Source organism: Anthonomus grandis, chromosome 12 (genome assembly GCF_022605725.1).
Source record: "Anthonomus grandis grandis chromosome 12, icAntGran1.3, whole genome shotgun sequence".
Lineage (NCBI taxonomy): Eukaryota > Metazoa > Arthropoda > Insecta > Coleoptera > Curculionidae > Anthonomus > Anthonomus grandis.
Window position 1 is genome coordinate 3,103,192 of NC_065557.1, and position 14,436 is coordinate 3,117,627.

The 14,436-nt window shown below is 30.7% G+C and overlaps 1 protein-coding gene across 1 annotated transcript in view; it reads right to left on the bottom strand.

Annotated features, from left to right (window-relative positions):
- Positions 1 to 12,048, bottom strand: part of LOC126743223 (ras-like protein family member 10B) — a 64,008-nt gene extending 51,960 nt beyond the window's left edge. Inside the window, exon 1 of the mRNA XM_050450214.1 lies at positions 11,753 to 12,048. The gene's annotated coding sequence lies outside the window, so the exon portion shown is untranslated. The remainder of the gene's footprint in view (positions 1 to 11,752) is intronic.
- Between the last annotated feature and the right edge of the window lie 2,388 nt (positions 12,049 to 14,436).

The window sequence follows — 14,436 nt, forward strand, 5'->3', positions numbered from 1 at the left end:
GAGCCTTTGACATTATCAAGATTATTTTAAACAATTCAGAAAATAACTGAATAACTCTGAATCTAGTAGATCTACAGTAAAATGTGTAAATACACTTTTAATAAATACATTCAATGGCTTTCTTTAAATATCAAAATAAATAAAATTCATGGGGTAGTTTTTGAAATATTTAGATTTTTGTAGAGCCTTTGACATTATCAAGATTATTTTAAACAATTCAGAAAATAACTGAATAACTCTGAATCTAGTAGATCTACAGTAAAATGTGTAAATACACTTTTAATAAATACATTTAATGGCTTTCTTTAAATATCAAAATAAATAAAATTCATGGGGTAGTTTTTGAAATATTTAGATTTTTGTAGAGCCTTTGACACTATCAAGATTATTTTAAACAATTCAGAAAATAACTGAATATCTTCGAATCCAATAGATCTACAGTATAAAGCGTAGATACACTTTTAATAAATACATTCAATGGCTTTCTTTAAATATCAAAATAAATAAAATCCATGGGGTAGTTTTTGAAATATTTGGATTTTTGTAGAGCCTTTGACATTATCTAGAATATTTTAAACAATTCAGAAAATAACTGAATAACTCTGTATCTAGTAGAGCTGCAGTAAAAAGTGTAGATACACTTTTAATAAATACATTCAATGGCTTTCTTTAAATATCAAAATAAATAAAATCCATGGAGTAGTTTTTGAAATATTTAGATTTTTGTAGAGCCTTTGACACTATCAAGATTATTTTAAATAATTTAGAAAATAACTGAATAACTCTGAATCTAGTAGACCTACAGTAAAAAGTGTAGATACACTTTTAATAAATACATTCAATGGCTTTCTTTAATTATCAAAATAAATAAAGTCCATGGAGTAGTTTTTGAAATATTTGGATTTTTGTAGAGCCTTTGACACTATCAAGATTATTTTAAATAATTCAAAGAATAACCGAATAACTCTGAATCTAGTAGATCTACAGTAAAATGTGTAAAGACACTTTTAATAAATACATTCAATGGCTTTCTTAAAATTTCAAAATAAATAAAATCGATGGGGTAGTTTTTGAAATATTTGGATTTTTGTAGAGCCTTTGACATTATCAAGATTATTTTAAACAATTCAGAAAATAACTGAATAACTCTGAATCTAGTAGATCTACAGTAAAATGTGTAAATACACTTTTAATAAATACATTCAATGGCTTTCTTTAAATATCAAAATAAATAAAATTCATGGGGTAGTTTTTGAAATATTTAGATTTTTGTAGAGCCTTTGACATTATCAAGATTATTTTAAACAATTCAGAAAATAACTGAATAACTCTGAATCTAGTAGATCTACAGTAAAATGTGTAAATACACTTTTAATAAATACATTCAATGGCTTTCTTAAAATTTCAAAATAAATAAAATCGATGGGGTAGTTTTTGAAATATTTGGATTTTTGTAGAGCCTTTGACATTATCAAGATTATTTTAAACAATTCAGAAAATAACTGAATAACTCTGAATCTAGTAGATCTACAGTAAAATGTGTAAATACACTTTTAATAAATACATTCAATGGCTTTCTTTAGATATCAAAATAAATAAAATTCATGGGGTAGTTTTTGAAAGATTTAGATTTTTGTAGAGCCTTTGACACTATCAAGATTATTTTACACAATTCAGGAAATAAATGAATAACTTCGAATCTAATAGATCTACAGTAAAAAGTGTAGATACACTTTTAATAAATTCATTCAATGGCTTTCTTTAAATATCAAAATAAATAAAATCCATGGGGTAGTTTTTGAAATATTTGGATTTTGTAGAGCCTTTGACATTATCAAGATTATTTTAAACAATTCAGAAAATAACTGAATAACTCTGAATCTAGTAGATCTACAGTAAAATGAGTAAATACACTTTTAATAAATACATTCAATGGCTTTCTTTAAATATCAAAATAAATAAAATCCATGGAGTAGTTTTTGAAATATTTGGATTTTTGTAGAGCCTTTGACACTATCAAGATTATTTTAAATAATTCAGAAAATAACTGAATAACTCTGAATCCAATAGATCTACAGTAAAAAGTGTAGATACACTTTTAATAAATACATTCAATGGCTTTCTTTAAATATCAAAATAAATAAAATCCATGGAGTAATTTTTGAAATATTTGGATTTTTGTAGAGTCTATGACATTATCAAAATTTTTTTCAAAAAATAACTCAATCACTCTAAATCTGGTGGTACTATAGTACATTTTGTAATTACACTTTTTCTAAAGAGACACATGGGCTTGCAATAAATTTTAAAATAAACAAAATCGTCCAAATTGTTGTTAAAATATTAAATAATTAACTTTGACTGTTATTGACGTAATAAAATATGGCCTCCTTAAAATTATAATATCTCTGAAAATTGTCCTTTCAGATTTATAATACCAAAACATTCAGAAGCAAGTATTATGCAACTTTTAAATTATTTACTCAGAAAGCTCCGATAAAAGTTTCTGAGTTATCGAAGGACTTTTAAGCTCAATTTTCTCAGAATCTTGTGGTCCTAAAGCAATAATTTTAGCACCTAAAATTCAGAAAAGTATTGCGCAACTTTTGTTGTATCTTCAAAAAGCTCTGAAAAGAATTTTTTGAGTTATCAAGGGACTTATATGTATTCAGATAATTGAAGAAAATTAAAGAATCAATAATTTAAATATTTAAAAAATCGAGAAAAAAATTCAAAGTAATGTCAATAATTAATATAAAATTTAAATTTAGATTCATATAAAATTTAAAAAAATATTCAAATTAAAAAATCAAATGTTTGAATATTTAGAAAAAAAAACGATAAATTATAGAGAAATTAAAACTATTAAATTCAAAGCTGATATAAAAACTAAAAAAAAAAGGAGTTTTAGTCAATATTTAAAAATTATTGTTTTCTGGACTACTCTGAAGACTTTTTAACTCTTTATTGAAAAAATGACTAAAATCGATGCACTAGAAGTGAAGCTATTGGAATTCTCATTCCAGGAATGCCTGTAAGAAACAAATGACTTTGTCTCCTATTGACAAATAAATATCTTAGATTCTTGTAGTCAATATTTAGAAATTCTTCTTTTGTGGACTACTCTAAAGATTTTTTAACTCTTTTTTGAAGAAATGACTAAAATCGATGCACTAGAAAAGAAGCTATTGGAATTTTTATTCCAGGAGTGCCTGTAAGAAACAACAGACTTTGTCTCTTATTGACAAATAAATATCTTAGATTCTCGTAGTCAATATTTAGAAATTATTATTTTGTGAACTACTCTAAAGATTTTTTAACTCTTTTTTGAAGAAATGACTAAAATCGATGCACTAGAAGTGAAGCTATTGGAATTCTGATTCCAGGAGTGCCTGTAAGAAACAAATGACTTTGTCTCTTATTGACAAATGAATATCTTAGATTCTCGTAGTCAATATTTAGAAATTCTTGTTTTGTGGACTACTCTAAAGATTTTTTAACTCTTTTTTGAAGAAGTGACTAAAATCGATGCACTAGAAGTGAAGCTATTGGAGTTCTTATTCCAGGAGTACCTGTAAGAAACAAATGACTTTGTCTCTTATTGACAAATAAATATCTTAGATTCTTGTAGTCAATATTTAGAAATTCTTCTTTTGTGGACTACTCTAAAGATTTTTTAACTCTTTTTTGAAGAAATGACTAAAATCGATGCACTAGAAAAGAAGCTATTGGAATTTTTATTCCAGGAGTGCCTGTAAGAAACAAATGGCTTTTTCTCCTATTGACAAATAAATATCTTAGATTCTCGTAGTCAATATTTAGAAATTATTGTTTTCTGGACTACTCTGAAGACTTTTTAACTCTTTTTTGAAGAAATGACTAAAATCGATGCACTAGAAGTGAAGCTATTGGAATTCTTATTCCAGGAGTGCCTGTAAGAAACAAATGACTTTCTCTCTTATTGACAAATGAATATCTTAAATTCTCGTAGTCAATATTTAGAAATTATTGTTTTGTGGACTACTCTAAGGACTTTTTAAGTCTTTTTTGAAAAAATGACTAAAATCGATGCACTAGAAGTGAAGCTATTGGAGTTCTTATTCAAGGAGTGCCTGTAAGAAACAAATGACTTTGTCTTTAATCTAAGTTTAGTACGGAAATAATTAAAAGAAAGTTTTCTACAAATCAAAATGCTTCCACAAAAACTTTTTAGGTTATTAGGAAACTAACACGTTTCAAGCATATCACCATTAAGAACAGAAAGAAATACAGACTGCAGGCGACACTTCTGGCCTTTATAACTTTTCCATATCTCGAAGAAGTTTTTAAAAATTAAAAGGCCCGGGGAGTTTTGACAAGAGAGAAATTTAATTAGGAAACTCGTTATTAAAGAAAAGGATAAAAGAGAGCCGGATATCGGGCTTTTTTGGTCCTTCGAACCATACACGCATTGCAATACCAATTAGCGTTTTCCATTATAAATTTTCGCGTGCTGTGTTACATTTTGAAAAGTCTCAGGCGAAACTTAACTTTGCCCACTAAGCGAGAAAAACTTTCAGGACCGCAAAGTTTTCCCTCATTAATAATACCAGTTTCCTTTTGAAAACTTTACGACAAAAAGCCGATTAATATTTCATCGTATTTCCTTCGCTGCTAATCTCCTAATGGGGGAGCAATTAATATTTTTTATGTATCCTCCCCCTCCCCCAATCTCGCTTTTGTTCGTATCAAACTCATCAAGTAAATTCAAATTTCAATTTTCCCCGGTACATACCGGGGAATTGTATTTATAAGCGGATTTCGTCCGGGTTATTGTGAAACTACAATTCAAAAGTTTCGCCGGCGGATATTATGAAAACTTTATCTAAATACGAAATTTCGTGATTTATGTGTGAGAGGGGGGTTATAGTTTCACTGCGAGGCCGTAAATATCATTATAAGTTGGGAAATTGCATTTTGGAGTAAATAGGTGCTTATGGGTAAACATCAAAGTTTTTATGTCTCTTGGAAACTTAGTTTACTAAACATGTTTTAAAGGAAAGGCAAACCAGTTTCTTTATAGGAAAAGTTCCAGTAGAGTTTTCTCATTTTTTAGTATCAAAATGTTAATTAAGTGGATGCTCTTATAGGAGCTTTATGAGCATATGACAAAAGTTGTACAGTTATTTCTTCTGAGTATTTTGGTACAAAACTGGTCGTTCTACTATTACAACTTTTCAAGAAGAGTCACTTCTCAGAAAGAATTGGTCTTATATAAATGAAATTCAAGTTCCTTGATAACTCATAAACTTCTTATTGGAGCCTTCTGATTATATAAAATTAGTTGTACAGTACTGTCTTCTGAGTATTTTGATACTAAATTTAATATTCTAGAATAAGAACTTTTTAAGGTAACTTATACTTCAGATCCCTGGAAGACTTTGTCTTATTAAAATGAAAAGTCGCGTAAAACCCTTGATAACTCAGAAACCTTTTGTTAGATATTTCTGAGTATAGAATAAAAGTTGCACAGTACTGTCTTCTGAGTATTTTGATACTAAATTTATAATTCTAGAATAAGAACTTTTTAAGTTAACTTATACTTCAGATCCCTGGAAGATTTAATCTTATTAAAATGAAAAGCCAGGTAAAACTCTTGACAACTCAGAAACCTTTTATCAGATATTTCTGAGTATAGAATAAAAGTTGCACAGTACTTTTTTCTGAGTATTTTGATACTAAATTTATAATTCTAGGATAGCAACTTTTTTAATTAACTTATACTTCAGATCCCTGGAAGGCTTAATCTTATAAATAATGAAAGTCGCGTAAGTCCCTTGCTAACTCAGAAACCTTTTGTCAGATATTTCTGAGTATAGAATAAAAATTGCACAGTACTGTCTTCTGAGTATTTTGATACTAAATTAAAAATTCTATAATAAGAATTTTTTAAGTTAACCTATACTTCAGATCCCTGGAAGACTTAGTCTTATTTAATGAAAAGTTGCGTAACTCCCTTGCTAACTCAGAAACCTTTTGTTAGATATTTCTGAGTATAGAATAAAAGTTGCACAGTACTTTCTTCTGAGTATTTTGATACTAAATTTATAATTCTATAATAAGAACTTTTTAACTTAACTTATACTTCAGATCCCTGGAAGACTTAGTCTTATTTAATGAAAAGTTGCGTAACTCCCTTGCTAACTCAGAAACCTTTTGTCAGATCTTTCTGAGTATAGAATAAACGCTGCTCAGTACTTTCTTCTGAGTATTTTGATACTATTTTTATAATTCTAGAATAAGAACTTTTTAACTTAACTTATACTTCAGATCCCTGGAAGACTTAATCTATTTAAAATGAAAAGCCACGTAAAACCCTTGATAACTCAGAAACCTTTTGTCAGATATTTCTGAGTATAGAATAAAAGTTGCACAGTACTTTCTTCTGAGTATTTTGATACTAAATTTATAATTCTATAATAAGAACTTTTTAACTTAACTTATACTTCAGATCCCTGGAAGACTTAGTCTTATTTAATGAAAAGTTGCGTAACTCCCTTGCTAACTCAGAAACCTTTTGTCAGATCTTTCTGAGTATAGAATAAAAGCTGCTCAGTACTTTCTTCTGAGTATTTTGATACTAAATTTATAATTCTAGAATAAGAACTTTTTAAGTTAACTTATACTTCAGATCCCTGGAAGACTTAATCTTATTAAAATGAAAAGCCAGGTAAAACCCTTGATAACTCAGAAACCTTTTGTCAGATCTTTCTGAGTATAGAATAAAAGTTGCACAGTACTTTCTTCTGAGTATTTTGATACTAAATTTATAATTCTATAATAAGAACTTTTTAACTTAACTTATACTTCAGATCCCTGGAAGACTTAGTCTTATTTAATGAAAAGTTGCGTAACTCCCTTGCTAACTCAGAAACCTTTTGTCAGATCTTTCTGAGTATAGAATAAAAGCTGCTCAGTACTTTCTTCTGAGTATTTTGATACTAAATTTATAATTCTAGAATAAGAACTTTTTAAGTTAACTTATACTTCAGATCCCTGGAAGACTTAATCTTATTAAAATGAAAAGCCAGGTAAAACCCTTGATAACTCAGAAACCTTTTGTCAGATCTTTCTGAGTATAGAATAAAAGCTGCTCAGTACTTTCTTCTGAGTATTTTGATACTAAATTTATAATTCTAGAATAAGAACTTTTTAAGTTAACTTATACTTCAGATCCCTGGAAAACTTAGTCTTATTTAATGAAAAGTAGCGTAACTCCCTTGCTAACTCAGAAACCTTTTGTCAGATCTTTCTGAGTATAGAATAAAAGCTGCTCAGTACTTTCTTCTGAGTATTTTGATACTAAATTTATAATTCTATAATAAGAACTTTTTAAGTTAACTTATACTTCAGATCCCTGGAAAACTTAGTCTTATTTAATGAAAAGTTGCGTAACTCCCTTGCTAACTCAGAAACCTTTTGTCAGATCTTTCTGAGTATAGAATAAAAGCTGCTCAGTACTTTCTTCTGAGTATTTTGATACTAAATTTATAATTCTAGAATAAGAACTTTTTAAGTTAACTTATACTTCAGATCCCTGGAAGACTTAATCTTATTAAAATGAAAAGCCAGGTAAAACCCTTGATAACTCAGAAACCTTTTGTCAGATCTTTCTGAGTATAGAATAAAAGTTGCACAGTACTTTCTTCTGAGTATTTTGATACTAAATTTATAATTCTATAATAAGAACTTTTTAACTTAACTTATACTTCAGATCCCTGGAAGACTTAGTCTTATTTAATGAAAAGTTGCGTAACTCCCTTGCTAACTCAGAAACCTTTTGTCAGATCTTTCTGAGTATAGAATAAAAGTTGCACAGTACTTTCTTCTGAGTATTTTGATACTAAATTTATAATTCTATAATAAGAACTTTTTAACTTAACTTATACTTCAGATCCCTGGAAGACTTAGTCTTATTTAATGAAAAGTTGCGTAACTCCCTTGCTAACTCAGAAACCTTTTGTCAGATCTTTCTGAGTATAGAATAAAAGTTGTACAGTACTGTCTTCTGAGTACTTTGATACTAAATTTATAATTCTAGAATAAGAACTTTTTAAGTTAACTTATACTTCAGATCCCTGGAAGACTTAGTCTTATTATAATGAAAAGCCATGTAAAACCCTTGATATCTCAGAAATCTTTTGCCAGATCTTTCTGAGTATAGAATAAAAGTTGCACAGTACTTTTTTCTGAGTATTTTGATACTAAATTTATAATTCTAGGATAGCAACTTTTTTAATTAACTTATACTTCAGATCCCTGAAAGACTTAGTCTTATTATAATGAAAAGTCGCGTAAGACCCTTGATAACTCAGAAACCTTTTGTCAGATATTTCTGAGTATAGAATAAAAGTTGCACAGTACTGTCTTCTGAGTATTTTGATACTAAATTTATAATTCTAGAATAAGAACTTTTTAAGTTAACTTATACTTCAGATCCCTGGAAGATTTAATCTTATTAAAATGAAAAGCCAGGTAAAACTCTTGATAACTCAGAAACCTTTTATCAGATATTTCTGAGTATAGAATAAAAGTTGCACAGTACTTTTTTCTGAGTATTTTGATACTAAATTTATAATTCTAGGATAGCAACTTTTTTAATTAACTTATACTTCAGATCCCTGGAAGGCTTAATCTTATAAATAATGAAAGTCGCGTAAGTCCCTTGCTAACTCAGAAACCTTTTGTCAGATATTTCTGAGTATAGAATAAAAATTGCACAGTACTGTCTTCTGAGTATTTTGATACTAAATTAAAAATTCTATAATAAGAATTTTTTAAGTTAACCTATACTTCAGATCCCTGGAAGACTTAGTCTTATTTAATGAAAAGTTGCGTAACTCCCTTGCTAACTCAGAAACCTTTTGTTAGATCTTTCTGAGTATAGAATAAAAGCTGCTCAGTACTTTCTTCTGAGTATTTTGATACTAAATTTATACTTCTAGAATAACAACTTTTTTAATTAACTTATATTTCAGATCCCTGGAAGACTTAGTCTTATTATAATGAAAAGTCGCGTAAGTCCCTTGATAACTCAGAAACCTTTTGTCAGATCTTTCTGAGTATAGAATAAAAGTTGCACAGTACTGTCTTCTGAGTATTTTGATACTAAATTTATAATTCTAGAATAAGAACTTTTTAAGTTAACTTATATTTCAGATCCCTGGAATACTTAGTATTATTATAATGAAAAGTCGCGCAAGTCCCTTGATAACTCAGAAACCTTTTGTCAGATCTTTCTGAGTATAGAATAAAAGTTGCACAGTACTTTATTTTTAATACTTAACATGTGCATATAGGATAACAACTTTCTGAGATAACTGAGCTTAAAAGAGTTCATATTCCTAGAAGACTAAGTCTTATATAAATGAAAGTCCCTTAATAACTCAGAAGTTTCTGCTCAGATCTTCCCAAGTATATAACAAAAGTTGGAACGTGCCTTTTTCTGAGTATTTTGATACGAAATTTATGACTCTAGGATAATAGCTTTCTGAGTTATCAAGGTTTAAATAGTTTATAACCGCCCTAGAAGCCTATAATAATGAAAAGCCGCGAAAGTCTTTTGATAACTCAGAAAATTCTGAGTATGTAAAAACGCTAAAGAATACTTCTGAGTATTTCAGTACTAAACATTATACTGTAGGATGAAAACTTTTTGAGTAAACTAAGATTAAAGGATTTCACATCTCTGGCCGACTTTTATTAAAATGAATATCCATGTGTGATCCTTGATAACTCAGAAAGTGCTTTCCAGAACTTTCTGAGTTATCTTTCTGAGTATGCGAGAAAAACTGAACTGGAAGTGCCTGGAAGAAATAAGGATTTACTTCCAGGCAGTTGAACCCTAAGCATTGAATTCCTTGGAAAAACAGGAAAATGACTTCAATTTCTTGAAAAAAAATAGGGAGTTTCTTCCAGGCAGTTGAAAAATGAACCCTCAACTTCTCTCAGAAGTGGCTTCTACTTTCTGGAATAAATTACTTGAACTGCCTGGAAGATATCAGGAATAACTTCCATGCAGTTAAACAAGGGGCATTTATCTTCAACTTCCTGGAAGGAACGACCTGAACTGCCTGGAAGAAATGAGGATTTACTTCCAGGCAGTTGAACCCTAAGCATTAAATTCCTTGGAAAAACTGGAAATTGACTTCAATTTCTTGAAAAAAAATAAGGAGTTTCTTCCAGGCAGTTGAAAAATGAACTCTCAACTTCTCTCAGAAGTGGCTTTAACTTTCTGGAATAAATTACTTGAACTGCCTGGAAGATATCAGGAATAACTTCCATGCAGTTAAATGAAGGGCATATTTCTACAACTTCCTGGAAGAAACGACCTGAAGTGCCTGGAAGAAATAAGGATTTACTTCCAGGCAGTTGAACCCTAAGCATTAAATTCCTTGGAAAAACTGGAAATTGACTTCAATTTCTTGAAAAAAAATAAGGAGTTTCTTCCAGGCAGTAGAAAAATGAACTCTCAACTTCTCTCATAAGTGGCTTCTACTTTCTGGAATAAATTACTTGAACTGCCTGGAAGATATCAGGAATAACTTCCATGCAGTTAAATGAAGGGCATTTTTCTACAACTTCCTGGAAGAAACGACCTGAAGTGCCTGGAAGAAATAAGGATCTACTTCCAGGTAGTTGAACCCTAAGCATTAAATTCCTTGGAAAAACTGGAAAATGACTTCAATTTCTTGAAAAAAAATAAGGAGTTTCTTCCAGGCAGTTGAAAAATAAACTCTCAACTTCTCTCAGAAGTGGCTTCAACTTTCTGGAATAAATTATTTGAACTGCCTGGAAGATATCAGGAATTACTTCTATGCAGTTAAACAAGGGGCATTTATCTTCAACTTCCTGGAAGAAACGACCTGAAGTGCCTGGAAGAAATGAGGATTTACTTCCAGGCAGTTGAACCCTAAGCATTAAATTCCTTGGAAAAACTGGAAATTGACTTCAGTTTAAAAAAAAAAAATAAGGAGTTTCTTCCAGGCAGTTGAAAAATGAACTCTCAACTTCTCTCAGAAGTGGCTTCAACTTTCTGGAATAAATTACTTGAACTGCCTGGAAGATATCAGGAATTACTTCCATGCAGTTAAACAAGGGGCATTTTTCTACAACTTCCTGGAAGGAATGACCTGAAGTGCCTGGAAGAAATAAGGATTTACTTTTAGACAGTTGAACCCTAAGCATTAAATTCCTTGGAAAAACTGGAAAATGACTTCAAATTCTTGAAAAAAAAATAAGGAGTTTCTTCCAGGCAGTTGAAAAATGAACCCTCAACTTCTCTCCGAAGTGGCTTCTACTTTCTGGAATAAATTACTTGAACTGCCTGGAAGAAATAAGGATTTACTTCCAGAGAGTTGAACAACGAGTTCTTAATTTTTTTGGAAAAACTGGAAAGTGACTTCACTCGTATTAGTGCTCCAGCTTCCCATAATCAATAATAATTTTTTTGCTCCGATGATAATACACCTCTGGAATTTCTGAATTTCTGGACGGAGTCAAGAAGCTGTGAAATCAAATAATTGATATTCTGAATATTTTGGTACTAAGCTTGTTACTAAGCTACTTTGGTACTAAGCTAACTATATAGGATAGCAAATCCCTAAGAAAACATAGCTTAGAGCATAAAAAGGAAAACTTGTATTCTTGTGAACTTTTTCATGCTAAATTTCTATGCTTAGAATAATTACGCTTTTTGAATTAAATGACTTACCTTAATATGACGTTTTTTCCAGTAAAACTATACACAACTACTAAGGAAAAATATTGCTTATAAAATCACAACCGTGAAAAAATTGTAATATTATATTGTCAACAGTTTAAAGCTTAACGTATATTAATTACTGAGCAAATCGATTGGGTATTTTAGGAATAATTATTAACACGAGTAAAGAGGTCACAAACGATCACTTAAACCGACCCCCAAAAAACGTAATTCGACCCGTATGAAAAAACAAAAAAAAAACGGAATTTTGCACAACAAGTAATTCGTCAAAAAGAAAAAAACTGAACAATCAAGGGTTAGGAGGGTGTAAGGGGCGAAAGTGTCGTCGGGATTTTGGGCGAACGAGGGCAGATGGAGGCACCGGTTGAACGTGAAACTATATCGATCCGGGTTTTGCAGGAGCTCCGCTCTGGATTTGCCTGGGAATAGACGATTTTATTGGAAGAAAATTAGGGTTTTTCACCCCTTACGTTATCGGCATAGGGGTGCTGTTTTGCGCTGTCGGTGCTACGAGGGGTTTTCGAGAGTGGAAAAGGTTTTCTGTATTTGATACTTCTACTAATATCAAAAAAAAATATTCATGCGAATCAAAGCCAATTCATAGACATGTGTGTTCTCTTTTTAAGTTAATTTTTTATGGCAAGTTAAATAATAATTTATTTATTCAGCTGCAAAGGTAATACATAATATATATATATCAAACATAAAATAAATTTTTTCTAAATTATCGAGTAATTAATTAGACTGCATCTGTGTGTTAAAGAAAAATAAATTTATGGCTATATCATGTGTCTACAAATTAATCATTATAAATAGCATGAGATATAAAATAATTATATTGAAATATATAATTATTTTAACGCACCATAAATAGAAACCATAACCTCACTGTTGTCATGAAACAACTATCGTCTACCTTAACTTGATCAGGTCAGAATTTTTCCAGTTAAACTTAACCAGATCCATACGATTTGATAAAAAACTTTTTAATCATTACCAAATGTTTGCTTATATGAGAGACCTGTCGTCCGCAAAGCCTCCGTTGATGTTTTTGATTTATAGATGAAAAACGGTTTTTAGATAATTATTTAAAGTTTAGTGGGAGCCTTGATGAAACAGCTGTCGTCTGCATACCTGTGAACATCGTATGCTCCGAAAAACCTTTATTAATTTCATTTTATGAATAAATAACATCTATATTGAAATATTGTTGAGAGCTTTCATAAAGCAGCTATCATCTGCATACATTTAGATAATCAACATTTCTACAGGTAAATTTAGCGAAAGATTTAGGAGCAAGATTATTTGATCACCAATTTTTGTTCATTTGAACTGCTTTAAAATTCAATGGATTTTAAAATATTTTTTTTTCTGTTAATATTTTAATTAGTATAATATTTAACACTTGAGGAGTCAATATGTTGGACTCTCGTTGGTCGCTATCGTCAGCCGATATATTGCAGATATTGCAGAGGTCAGTTGCTAGGACCAACGACGGATAAAAACAAAGACTTCGTATTTAAATTAAAAAATTACTACATAATATAATTGTGAATAATCTATTCCTAATTGCTTGGAATAGTCCTGAAAAAGTCACCCTCGTATCGAATTTTTTCACCAAAAATTGATTTTTTTTGAAATCAAACTAAGTATACCAGCGTGTTATTTGGGTCACCTAGATTACGAAAACACCGGGTTATAACAGGATCCGAGCAGAACTAAGGGAATGAGAGCACTTTGAAAATCCTGAAATAGTCGTTTTCGACGTCCGTTTTTGAGGCCAAAAATGGGCATCAAAAATGTCATATCTCAGCTACTTGAAGAGCTACGACCTTACGGATAGTCTCGTTGGATTCAGAACGACGAAACTAAGACAAAACCGTTGGGATCTTCCCGATAGCTCCCATAGAAGCCGAGATATCGACCTTCAAACTTTGGAATTTTTCATTTTTCGGGTATACCCCCCCGTATCGAATTTTTCCACCAAAAATTGATTTTTTTCGAAATCAAACTAAGTATCCCAGCGTCTTATTTGGGTCACCTGGATTATGAAAACACCGGGTTATAACAGGATCCGAGCAGAACTAAGGGAATGAGAGTACTTTAAAAATCGTGAAAAAGTCGTTTTCGACGTCCGTTTTTGAGGCCAAAAATGGGCATCAAAAATGCCATATCTCGGCTATCGTAAAAGCTACGCCTTTGCGAATGGTCTCGTTGGATTCAGAACGACGAAACTAAGACAAAACCGTTGGAATTTTCCCGATAGCTCCCATAGAAGTCGAGATATCGACCTTCAAACTTTGGAATTTTTCATTTTTCGGGTATACCCCCCCGTATCGAATTTTTCCACCAAAAATTGATTTTTGTCGAAATCAAACTAAGTATACCAGCGTATTATTTGGGTCACCTAGATTACGAAAACACCGGGTTATAACAGGATCCGAGCAGAACTAAGGGAGTGAGAGCAGTTTGAAAATCCTGAAAAAGTCGTTTTCGACGTCCGTTTTTGAGGCCAAAAATGGGAATCAAAAATGCCATATCTCAGCTATTAGAAGAGCTATGACCTTGCGGATAGTCTCGTTGGATTCAGAATGACGAAACTAAGACAAAACCGTTGGAATTTTCCCGATAGCTCCCATAGAAGCCGAGATATCGACCTTCAAACTTTGGAA